Source organism: Miscanthus floridulus, unplaced genomic scaffold, assembly GCF_019320115.1.
Source record: "Miscanthus floridulus cultivar M001 unplaced genomic scaffold, ASM1932011v1 fs_784_1_2, whole genome shotgun sequence".
Lineage (NCBI taxonomy): Eukaryota > Viridiplantae > Streptophyta > Magnoliopsida > Poales > Poaceae > Miscanthus > Miscanthus floridulus.
The window spans coordinates 1-12,703 of record NW_027097266.1 but is presented as its reverse complement, the minus strand read 5'-3'; the positions used below and the strand labels follow the sequence as shown (position 1 = coordinate 12,703).

Genomic DNA, 12,703 nt, shown 5'->3' with positions numbered 1-12,703 from the left:
TTTCGTAATTACATCGGGTTTGTAGTTAGAGATAAGTTGAACCCATCAATCCATGGTTGGAATCTTGTACCTATGAGCCAAAAGGTAGACCTATAGGAGAAGCTGAAGCAGAACTTTAGGTTACCGGAGGGAACACACGAGTTGGTACAAGAAAATGCTTTTAAGATAATGGGGCAGAGCTTCTGATGTTGGCGGTCGGATCTGAACAAGAACTTTATCCAACAGAAGTTAACTCCTTTCCATGAGTATGGCAACATAACTCCTAGTCAATGGAAGGAGCTCGTGGCTGAGAAGACTTCAGAGGCATCATTGGCCCTCAGTGCCCGTAACAGCGAGCAGGCAAAGAAGAACCAACACTACCCTCATCTAGGCCCTAGTGGCTACACTGGCAAGCAAGAGATCTTTAGGAAGATGGACGCAGAGGCCAAAGTTGCCGGGAATACGGAAGTGCCGAAGTTGATGCCACGCCTCAAACAGTGGATATACGCGAGGAGAGTGGATTCATCCGGTAGTAGCCTCAAGTTTGCTAAGCCGAAGACCGGAGAGGTAGTATCAAAGATACTAAAACTTGCTAAAGACAAGGAGAAGGGCGCATTCAACCCTTCTAGAGAGAGGGACGAGCTTACCGTTGCCTTGGGAAACCCCGAGCACATAGGACGCACCAGGGGGCTAGGGAAGAGGATGTCCTAGAAGCATGGATTCATAGAGAAGAGGCACATGTACAAGAAACATGGCAGAGACCAAGAGTCTAATCTTGAGCGCCAAGTGAAGGCTCTAGTTGAAAAGATGTTGGTGGAGAAAGGACTGTCTATGATGGAGCCACAAACACTAATGGGGCCGCCTAGAGAACTGAGGGTAGTTGGCAGCCCTCCGGATGTTCCCAGCAGTCAAGGTTCCAATGCAATCGAAACCCCCGTCGATCGCATACGGGCGCCAACCAGTTGCAAATTGGTGGTTCCGATGGGCAGGCAAAACGTGATCATTGAGGTGGCAACGGGCGTGGCACATCCTCCGGGCGGCACGTGGCACAATAGGGACATCCCATAGGACTACACTCTGGTCAAGGTGCATACCGTGAAGCCTGAGTTCATGACTTGGAAGATAGAACACCCTACTCCCGAGGGGCTCGTGTTACTCAGAGACGTCATGAACCAGTTCATACTCTGGCACAGACAGGACATTGTATTGACCGAGTCTTCACCAACTCCGACTGAAGTTCATCCTCTAGAGCGACCCGTCGAGGACGGGGAGGTATACTCACCGGCCCATGACCATGACCACCACACGCTAGAGACTTCTCCACCTCGTACCGAGCAAGGGCATAATGACATGCCACGTCCTTCTCCACCTCGTACCGAGCATGGGCATGATGACATGCCACGTCCTTCTCCAACTCATACCGAGCAAAGGCATGATGAGATGCAACATCTTTCTCAACAAGCGCAGCCGATACATGAACAACAAGTGTCTCATGAACAGTAATTACCTCGTGAATAGCCAATACGTGAAGAACAAGTGGCCCCTGGAGCAGGTGATGCACAAGTTGACAAGGATGTGCCCGAATGGGAAGCTCAAAACAAAATCCCAATCAAGATAAGGCCATCGTATATGGGCATTAATGACGTCTCGTCAGTGCACAAGTGGATGACCCATGACCAGTTCAAGCCTAAGAACCAAGTAAAAGAATTCAGAGCACCAGCTTCTGAGGAGGGCACCACTAGCAAACTGCACAAAGGGTTTAACTAGTATCTAGCTGTTGATAACCTCAAATGGTCAAATAATTGCCCGGATAAATATGAAAAAGGCAAGAACTTCCTACCAAACCGAGTCATACAGTCTTGCCACGTGGAATGAGAATGTTCCACGATTGGTACTTGCGTGCTTAAATAACAAAACTAAAAATCTTACAAGCATGAATCCCTGCCGGCACATTTGGAGCCCTAGGTGGGCAAATTGCCGTTGAGTTTAAGGATATCCAGGCATGCTTCCACCTCGGACGAATGGAAATAAATCTAATTCGCATGTGGTGCCTGTAAGTTCTTGCCCTCTCGATATGATATGAATGTAATCTTTTAATTTTGTTGTAACTAACCCGTGCCGTGATTTGTAGAATGCAAGCGGACTTTGTGAGAAAGAGGCAAGCTCTGAAACACGGGTATATAGACCCTTCACCTATAGCATCAATAAATTTTAATTACCCTAAAGAGTGGAAACTAGATTGCAAAGAACTAAGAGGTGGAAAGACACTTAAGGAGAAAGAGGACATCAGGAACAAGAAAATATTGGAAGAGTCCCTCAAGGTTGCGGCATACATTGCCCTATGTTTTAAAAATCTCCAACAACACAATAATATATGGATAACATACCACTTCAAGTAAGTTCGACTGTATACTTAGCTTTGTTCAATATACTTTGTTCGGTGCAAAAGAGCTTATGTGTTCCTTCTATGACTAAATTCATGCAGCGATCACTGGATTTGCATAGGCGTCTGGCTCTCACATAGCATGGCATGGGTCTTTGATTCAGCGGATTTTCCAGTCGAGACATACAAAGACTTCATAGCGATTGTCAAGACGTATACATATCGACAATCCTTATTTTAGCTACTATGTTTGTATACATACTTGTAAGGTTCAATGTGGGATACTAACAAGTTGCATTTACTAAAACCATTAAAACAGGACATTCAGACACTATGTCTAAGAAAATAAGGGGAGGCATTATCCAAATAGGAAGAAAAAGTTGTATGTCAAAACTCTATGTGTGGTAAGTGTCATTTACTTTGGTACTCCATATATTACGTGTCTGTCAATAGCATTACTTAACATCTCCATATGCAAAACACACAGTGCCCTAAGCAGAAGCCTAGGAGTCTACATTGTGGATACTACACATGTATTATGATGAGTACCATCGGTGGCTACAACAGAAACCCTAATCTAGTAAGTTTGAACTTCTTCACTCGTAGTATAAAAAGTTCGCATATGTTGTGATATAGTAAACCTAAACTTATTCTCTTGTAGTTGAAGAAAGATAAAGACACGAGAAGGAACCCATATAAGGATGACGAGCTCTTAGAGATGGTCGGCGACCTTTGCAACTTCATAATGGACCAGATTGTGTACCATAAAGGCACTTACCATCATCTTCTTTCTGACTTAGGTAGTAATCCTCTATACCAACACCTTTGTGAGACTGATAGGCTAGTCCTAGGCCATTGATAAAAATGTAGACTTGTGGTATGGTTTGGATCAGACTTTGGAACAGTTTGGACTTTGTTTTGCATGTGGACTTGTGGATTTCTTAATCGACTATGTTATAATGATGGACTTCATAATAGACTATGTTGTAATGATGAACTTTTGTGAATTATGACTTGTGATGATGTTCTAAATAATGGTCTTGTGTTTGTGGATGTATATATGTATATTTGTGGCAGTCAGATTCGAATTTGAATTTTATATATATATATATATATATATATATATATATATATATATATATATGTGGTCAGATTTGAATTTGAATTATTTATTTATTTTTGCTGAAAAATCCACAGTAGGGGCGGTTCTTGATTGAACCGCCCTTACAAATACATACAACAAGGGTAACTGGTGATACAGTCGCCTTTACAGAAGTCCACTACAGGGGCGGCTGATATTACCAGCCACCCCAACAGAGGGCACTGTAGGGGCGGCTAAAAATACCAGCCGTCCCTACAGAGGACACTGTAGGAGCGGTCAAAAAACCGCCCCTACAGAGACACCCTCTGTAGGAACATCCTAAAAAGGATGGCTGACGCAGCCGCCCTAAAGTTAACTTACTCCCTCCATCCCACAAATCAGTTCGTTCTGGGCTGTAGATCAGTTTTCACATATCTGTTCGTTTTGAGTGGACCACGGCTAAAGTAGACGAGTTTGCCCCGGCCTCTTCGGTTACCGCACGGGTTATTAACGCGGAGCGGCGCTAGCGCATGACTGCATGCAAGACGAGGACGTGCATTGAACAGATGCAGCTCGCGCCTCGATCGCGTCGGCGCCGGAGTCCATCGCGCTGGAAAAGATGACGGCGGAGGTCGCGTCGGAGAAGACGGTGCAAAGGCGAAAAACGCGGCCGAGTGCACAATTGCCATGCAAAATTCGTGACCTTTGCAAAAATGCCGAGCGTGGTAGGGATCGAACTGAGGCCTCCTAGATCAGGAGGCAGCGTGCATACCACCCCAGCTACGCACGGTTAGTGTATAAATGATACCCACAGCCCTATTTAATAAGGGCATACAGGGAAAAATACACTCTACTTAATTGCTCCTTGGTATCCTAAATCATGTCCAAAACGAACTGATTTGTGGGATGGAGGGAGTATGTAGTAGGCATGCCACACGGCTAGGAGACACCGGACCATAGCAGGGTGCGAGCGCGCCGCGCGCAGCGGCCGATCGGGTTCAGCGCCGCGACGTGCTGCTGGGCGCTGCTCGCACGCAGCACGCTCCGTCTGCAATTGCCGCCACACCTGCCGCTTGCACCGCTGTGCATCCTCGGTTGTCTCCATCTGGTTGGATGAAATGGCGCTACAACATCGCTCAACACGCGTGCGAAAGAATAGGCGAAACGACAGTAGTAGATTGGGTCCAGAATATTTTTGTGTACATGGGCTGGACTCAACGCGGGTATGGATAAACCCGTAGACAAATTAATTATGAAGATTTAATTAACATTAAGGTGCTGTTTGGTTTAGGAACGGTAACGCAAACGCCAATGTAATCAGAAAGGGAATTGCTATATGTCATACGTGTGTTTTTTTCCTTCTTATCACACGAATTTTGTGTCCGTTGGATGAACAATTGACGTCTCCTCGCGTCCAGCTTCCTTTTCCGCTGATTTGTTGGGCCCACTCTGGGAGTCACTGTTTCAATTTGGGAATCACTTCTGTCCTGATTCTCCATTTCCCCGTCTCTGTCCGTCGTCGTCTCGCCCACACCACCACCATGGCGACGGCCACCGCGTTCTCCACCTCACTCCCACACCTCACGCCCCACCGCTCCACCTCATTCCCCTCCGCCGCCGCCGCCATCTCCCTCCCCGTCCCCTCCCGCACCGCCCTTCTATAGTTGTTTTCCATTGTTTCCTCCCGTTACTCTTCTCTGTATGGTGGGGAACGAGGGCGAGCCGCGGCGACCTCTGAGTCTGGCGCGCACCGCGAGCTAAACCCTAGCCGGGAGCCGACCCACCGGCTGTTGGTACTGTGCTATGGCGGGCGCCCTGCGTGTGGCTCCCCTCGTCTGTCTCGGCCAGGTGCGCGCGCCGCTGGATTTGCCCAAATTCAAGCTCCGGTGCGACAGGGGAACGGGCCTGTGCTGCTCTCGGCGCCGCTGAGGTGAGTGTGTGTTAGCAGTGGAGCTGCTACTACGTCGGCGGCATTCTGTGGCGTGATGTTTCTATTGGGGACAATGGCGTGGGAGCCTAGTGGTAATGTAGAGTGGAAACTTGCATCTCTCCCCTAACTCTGAGTGTATTTGGCTCCGGATTGTCTTGGATGTTGTTGCTGAGAGAGACAAGGTAGAGGGAAGATGAAGTGCTGGTGTCGACCTTGCTACTGGATACACTCACTTTTGGCGGTGGGAACCTCTTCTAGGCGTCGGAATGACTACTGCTGTTGACGGCGTCGATCTGTCCCCCATGGCGTTTTGAGGTAATTTCTGTTGTTGCGTGACTCTATTTGTTTAGGATATGCTTTTGTGTGAGTATTGATGGGTTTTGTGTTCGATTTCTAGTTCATTTGGGATTATTTTTGTGATTGATTTGAGGACTGGGTGGGGATTTGTGGGAAAAGGTAAGGTCAGGGCGTAGCCTGAAAACAGGATATGGTGATGAACATCGTGTTAGGGATTGTATCTTTGATTTGAATCCTAACGCACCACTGTTATCGGGAACCCAAGGCAAGTATGAGCCACACACTAGAGACATATGCAACACTGACATGTGCATTAAAATGTCAAAATATTTTCATTTTGGTGCTTGTACATGTTTAGACCTGATTTACCTTGCTTGCTTCTCCGATTGATGTTGTGCAGAGAGGTGGAGCTGTACAGTTAAAATGGTTGTGCCTCATTTTCTTTGATTAAAATTGTAGTTTCCATTCAAACAAGCGTGTTCGTATTGAATCTATTACAAAAGGGAATGCTAATGTGCTATTAAGATGAGTGGCTACTGTATATAGCTAGTAAATTAATTTTCGTTCACAGCTAAGGCATTTGATCGAAGCTGAAGAATAGCTAACTGTTCAGCTGATCTAAATCAAGTTGTTGCCTGCAAATTAAGCATTCCCTTATTTTAATGTGTTTCCTTGCTGTTTGCTCCGGGAGAGGTGAGAGCGTTACTCCCCCCCTCTCACCCCCTTTCTGTATTGTAGAGGTGCTTGTTGTTCTTTATTTTGGGTAGACTTTCTTTGAGTATGGTAGTGTATCCGTGGAAAAAAGAAAGAAACCATATGCAAAGAACACATGGGATACTTGGGCCTGTTTTTTCAGAAGTCTGTTAACGCACTGGGAAGGCAGGTGTTTAGATTTCAAAGGTTCATTAAATAAATTAGTGCCAAATATCCTGATGCTATGCAGACACATGCATGTTCTGACAATGCTTTTCTATTCTTCAGGTTTTCTTTTTAGTATTATAAAATTTGCCTTGTCCTTGCATTTCGATTGTTTAGGTTGATAGAAAATGTTGGAGCTGTGTCTTTTGTCAGTATGGTTTTGTTGTCTGGCCATAGTCAGATTGAGTGGTAGAAAGTCCCCTTTGTTGAACAAGCATCCAATTACCGTTCTTTCTCAAAATATACTCAGATTATAGTTGTTGTCAGCAGGGTCAGTATTGCATATACGTTTTTCTGTTGTAAGCCTATATTGGAGACCGGGACATGTTTTTGTCAAGGTAACATCTAGTAGAACTATTGGAAGACATGTGTTTTTTAGTCTGATTAGCATATGAATAATTTGTGGCCACCAACTCAAAGTCTAGCGATATGAGTGACGTTTGTGCTAACTTAATCTAGCGATATTAGTGACATTTCCTATTTTCTGTTGAGATGCAGTTGTCTCTTTTCTTTTACACAAGTGTGATTATGCATCTGTGGTACATTCCATGTGGCATTACTCTGAAGTTTTTAGGTACCCTTCCAATAAAGCACTAGAGCATTTAGCCCACTGAGCCCAGGGTGTGGATCAGTAACCATGATTAAGGTGTTTCTAGCAGCAAGTCAGAGAACTAAACAAGCTATCCGACAGTTTCATATAAGGGCAATATAGCTGTATATTTCAGTAAACAAGTGTGCATTCAGATGAAAAAATCAAAGCCATGGAATTTTTCTAGTACAAAGGAAAAGTTGTGTGAGATAAGCAACATTTCTTGATGCTGATTTTTTTCATGATTTTCATAAATCTGAGTAGGCTGATTGTTTGTGGTTCTAGTGTAGAGCTAGAAAAATACATGCTCTTAGTCAAGCTGAACTGCTGAATGCTTTTATGATTTGTTATATACCTTTTTTTGTGAACCTCATGTGTGATTATAAAATGGATCATTTCTGACTATATCTGAACATGGCATGATTGTCCTGTACTCCTGTTCAGTATACTATTCTTTTGTAGTTGTGTTAATTTCATCAGTCTAAAGATTTAGATATTTGAACATAACAGAGTAAGTTTAGGTGCTCTTATTCATTTAGTTCTCTAATAAAATTTGTGTTCCTTCATTTCTTCTTCATAGTAGTTGTGTTGCTTTGTTCCTATTAACCTTTCATGAAAACTCATCAAATAGAAGGTTTAGTTAGATAATTGCAATAAGCAATAATGTAAATTGCAAGTATCCAACCACGTAATTTTAGTTTTGAATATATGCAATATGCTGGTGTTGGACCATTTTACTTGTCGTTTTGTCTTTTTCTTCTAGATGATCTAAGTGGCTGCTTGTTTTGCATTTTCTGCAGTAACAGGAAGGGGAATTCGATGACATGTGCCTTGCCAAGTATTGGATTGTAGGACGTAGTTTCTTGTTGCGGACATACTTTTATTAACAAATTATTTTCAGATACAGTATCCCATGGCCAAGTTCTGAGCCAACCTGTGCTTAGGCCACTCAATTTAGGAAACTATAGTATTTAAAGTGTCATTATTTATTTGCAAATTATTAATTCTAAAGAAAATATCATGCTATAGATGTAATTTGCTTCCTGCTATGTCATTGTCAATCATTAACACTATGTAGTGAAAGTACGTCCAGTTTTAAATATTGGGTCAAGAATATGTGCAACCAGTTTTTATTTCGATTCACTAGACATTGGTCACTTTTTGCAGATCATTGTTGTAGCCAGTTCATGCATGAATGTAACTTTCTGGAATTCCCTTGTGCAGTTTTTTGGGGAGGGGGGGTGGATTATGTGACAATGCTACATTCTACTTGACGTGCGACACCGCTTAAATCAGCGATGCGTGTCCTGATGGCTCCAATAGGCGGAGGTCCAGCTTGTGGCGTTCTCTAAGCCTTCCTCTGTCAAGCCAATGAAGCTATGGAGAATCTGCAGCAGTACTGAAACCGGCTCTTCAGACATCAGGTTGAGCCGTCCAACCTCCGTGTCCGTCGCGTGGAGGCAGGCCAGGTCCGGCCACACCATCGCATCCGTCGTTGCTCAGGTTTGTGTCACTTCTTTTCCCATGTGCCTGATGCCCTGATCTTTACATGTAGTTCGTGCCCCTTGGTCAAGCCCAACTTATGGTGTTGCGCTTGATGTTTGGGTTGATCCAATGTGATGATCTGTTCTCTGCTTTTGCGACCACCTCTGTTCTCCTATATTGGAGCAGTAACTCGTTCTCAGAAAATTAGGATCCTGAGGTGTGTTGCCATATTTTTTGTCCACTCTGAAATTTGCCATAGTCTGTTATTTGTAAATTGGTTGTTGTATCCATCTATAGTAGATATCAAGCCTAAATCCTAAACTTGGTTCAGTTCAACTGTTGTATATCAATATATACTTAATGTCATGTCTTAGCATTGGTGCAGTTTGAGTGCACGTTCAGTTAGTAGTTAGTTATGATGGTGTTAGTTAGTAAGTGATGGATGAATTTGCTATGCAGAAACCATAGGTGATTGAAAATGCAAAAGGCGCGAGGACAACGTTTTCCATTGTTGCCAAGAATCAGAATGGTGGCCTACTGATCGGTATCACTATGAGTCGGTAAGCAGTGACCAACGTCCACAACACAATTCGTGGGTATGTGTATGATCCCCTATCCTAATTCATAATTTAGTAGTTTAAGAATATTCAAGTAACTATATATAATATTGAATACAAGAATAATCTGTGCACGCTCTTCTTAAAGATGAAATCTAATCTACAAATAGTGTAATGACATCTTTGTGCATTGCATAAACTTTTAGTTGTAGTTTCTAATGTTGTACATCACATCTTTGAGAGCAAATGGGCATTGCATGCGGGGCTAGGATGAATGTCGTTTCTTTTTCCCCTTTTTCAAGGCTTATAACTGAATTCTGTTTATTGTCTACTTCATAGTTTGCAGTTCGTGGTAGGGAGACACATTATGTACTCTGATGGTACTATCATGGCTTGGAAAATTGATTCTAGCAAAGGAGAAGAGTTTATTATTTTTCACCTTTTTCTGCCAGTTTTGGAAGAGTCTTGAAGTTCTTGCTTTCAAGACTTTGAAGCATAAAGGTCAAGCTTTGGGTTGTCTTTGAATATGTCACATAAGCTACTGATGTTGTAAAGAGGATGCATGGGTTTTTCTTTCTATGGTGAGTTGTTGCAGCCCCTAACTGCCTAATGACCACTCCTTATATGTTAGTTGATGGAAATGCCTTATATATTGTTATGAAATACTTTTTTGTGAACTTAAGCAAATCTTTGTGTAAACTTGTGATTATGAGGTTGCTTGAGTAGTCCATCATAGTCACCATTTTCTTGATTTCAAACTTGTTACCATTAAATTGCAAAGTTAAACAACTGCAATTTTGATGTGTCTATTGTGCAAATTTGGGCCATGAGTGGAAAGTCTGTCTTTTTTGGGTCCAGGTCAATTATTTGACTTTTACTTTTGTTTTTCTATATTTTTGGGCAATCTCTTCTGACCATATTTAGGCCTTTAATCTTTTATTATACCTTCTTCATGCTACTTATGGACTTATGGGTGCTTTGTAATAAATTGTTTTTTATATGCATGCATATATTATATTGTTTATTCGTTTGTTAAAAGTTTTTAACTCCACCTATGGTGGGTTACCTATCCATATATGTTTGTGATTGTGTTGATTTCTTCACAATATTTGTCTATTGTCCTTCCATAGAAAAAAATTGTCTATTGTAATTGTTTTTGTGCTGTTGCTCCCCATCTTTGCTTATAATTGTGCTAGTTTGGGGAGAAAATGTTGTCTATTGTCCTTCCATAAAAAAAATTGTCTATTGTATTTGTTATTGCTGCTCCTCCCCGTCTTTGCTTGTACTTGTGCTAGTCTAGGGAGAAAATTTTGTCTATTGTTCTTTCATAGAAAAATTGTCTATTGTAATTGTCTCATGTAATCTACGTTTGTGTTATATGAAGTAGGCTAGAGGTAGAAGATTAGCTTGGGATTGTGTTAGATGAAGGATGTTGGATGTAGAACAAGAGTTGCAAACTTTCATGCTCACAAGCGATTTGCTGGGACTATCCTATGTTTTTTGTGCTTGTCCAAGACTATCCTATGTTGACCATTTTTATATGTCTTTGTTGTTCTAGGGCCTGATTGATTTTCCCAAAGACATCGGCCTTAGCCTTGCTGTAACAAGAAATGCTACTACAAAACAAATTGGGCACATGTCATTGTCTTGTTCTATTATTTTAATATGTTATGATATGATAGTCGCCAGATCATGTTCTTTCTTGAGTTAAACCATCCTACAGATATTAGTGATGTTAAACCAACACTTCTAAGTGCCCTGGATATATACTAAATATGAGAAAAAATCCTTTTGAGGTATGATGTGTTTGTCACTCTTTGTAAAATGCTTACTTATTGTGACTTTGATTTTCAATGACATTAGGGTCTTGCTGCTCTGAAGAGAGCAGTTCGTGTTCTGGATACTCCATCTTCCGTCTTAAAAAACTATAGGAACCTTCATTCGAATAATTTCAAAGGCCAGATTCCCTCCGAGCTTGGTCACATTGTGAGCTTGGACACACTGTAAGGAGACCCATTTTATCTATTACCTAGTGCTATGAACTCTTAGTTCCGTGTAAGGATGCAACTTTGCAGCCACTTCATTATGGTCACAAGCTTCTTCCTTTATTGTGGCACATAGATCTTTCCTATAATGAATTTTGCCAAGGAGTTAAAGAGAAAGACAAAGTAGTGGAATGATATATTCAAGCAAGACAAAGTAAGCCAAACTTGTCCATAGAATTTTGGATACTCACATTCATTTCTTTTCTTTGTTGTTCTTGTCCATAGCAGTTGTAGTTCACTAGTGCTCTTGAACTATCCTGTTCATGACAAACAAATAAATAAAACACAAATATCATAGTTGCAATTAGGAATAGTGTAAATTACAAGTATGTAGTACTGCAATTGTAGTTGTTATAATATGCAATAAGTTAAATTTTTACAAACCGTATTGTGTATTATTTTGACTAGTTACCACGTGCGTGCAGTTGTTACGATAGATATATGGTATTTCTACAAATCATATTGTCTAATGTTGTCCTTGTCCTTTCATAATAAAAAAAAAGAACAAGAGTGCATCGGAGGGATTAGGCAAACCATGAGGTCTCAGCGGCAAAAGGTTGTTACCGCTTGTGGGGGTATTGACCCCTATACCCTTACGGCTAGGCTTGGGCCAGCCTGGATCAGGGGGTCCGGTCCACTGGAAGACGACGCGCGGCCTGACCAACCTGTTCGGAGTCCTGCGCAAGGAGTCAAGGTAGATTTGGAGATCAAGCAAGATCTTGGTTGGTTAGAATAGGAGTCCTTATCCGGCTACCTATGGTAATTGTAACTGGCTAGGATTAGTTTTCAGATCTGTAACCCTGTCCCCCGGACTATATAAGGCGGGCAGGGGACCCCTCTAAAAAACATCTCTCATTGACATACAGCAATACAACCAGACGCAGGACGTAGGTATTACGCCTTCTTGGCAGCCGAACCTGGATAAAACTTCGTGTCTGTCTTGCGTTACCGTCTTGTTTGTGGCTTGCGCATCTGTCTACCGACAATCTACTATCTTGGGCATACCCCTAGGTAGACTGCTGATCATATTTCATCGATAGAGGCGCGCCAGGTAGGGGGTGTGCGTACTGCTCTCCAAGCGAACAAGATGGTCATCATCCCTGGCTCCATGGCTACACCGAACGGCCTCACGTTCACCGTCGGTCAGATCACCTAGACCACCGGCTCCGACGACTTCATCGACATGACCACGGAGGAGGCGTGGATTCAATCTGCGTCGACCGCTGCTTCACCTGCATCGGCTACGGCTCTGACCACGGTGGATACGGCTTCGACCACGGTGGATACGACTCCGACCACGGTGGATACGGCTCCGACCACGGTGGATCTGGCTCCGACCACGGTACATCTGGCTCCGACCACGCCCGCATCATCTCCAGCCACGCCGACAACCCGTCGTCCGCTTCCCCGCTACAAAGGGAAGTAGATCGACAACACCG

At 43.0% G+C, this 12,703-nt stretch overlaps 1 long non-coding RNA gene across 5 annotated transcripts; it reads left to right on the top strand.

The window, feature by feature from the left end:
- The first annotated feature begins 4,939 nt into the window (after positions 1 to 4,939).
- On the top strand, positions 4,940 to 12,101 carry LOC136533082 (uncharacterized). Of its 5 annotated transcripts, XR_010778371.1 has the most exons (6): positions 4,941 to 8,680; positions 9,122 to 9,258; positions 9,559 to 9,800; positions 11,083 to 11,222; positions 11,341 to 11,418; positions 11,768 to 12,101. It is a non-coding gene; the product is annotated as an uncharacterized lncRNA (long non-coding RNA). The 5 variants fall into 5 exon arrangements; XR_010778372.1 differs by lacking the exons at positions 11,083 to 11,222; positions 11,341 to 11,418; positions 11,768 to 12,101 and adding an exon at positions 10,778 to 11,034 and having other exon boundaries at positions 4,940 to 5,688; positions 6,859 to 8,680; XR_010778374.1 differs by lacking the exons at positions 11,083 to 11,222; positions 11,341 to 11,418; positions 11,768 to 12,101 and adding an exon at positions 10,778 to 11,032 and having other exon boundaries at positions 4,941 to 5,688; positions 7,978 to 8,680.
- The last annotated feature ends 602 nt before the right edge of the window (positions 12,102 to 12,703 follow it).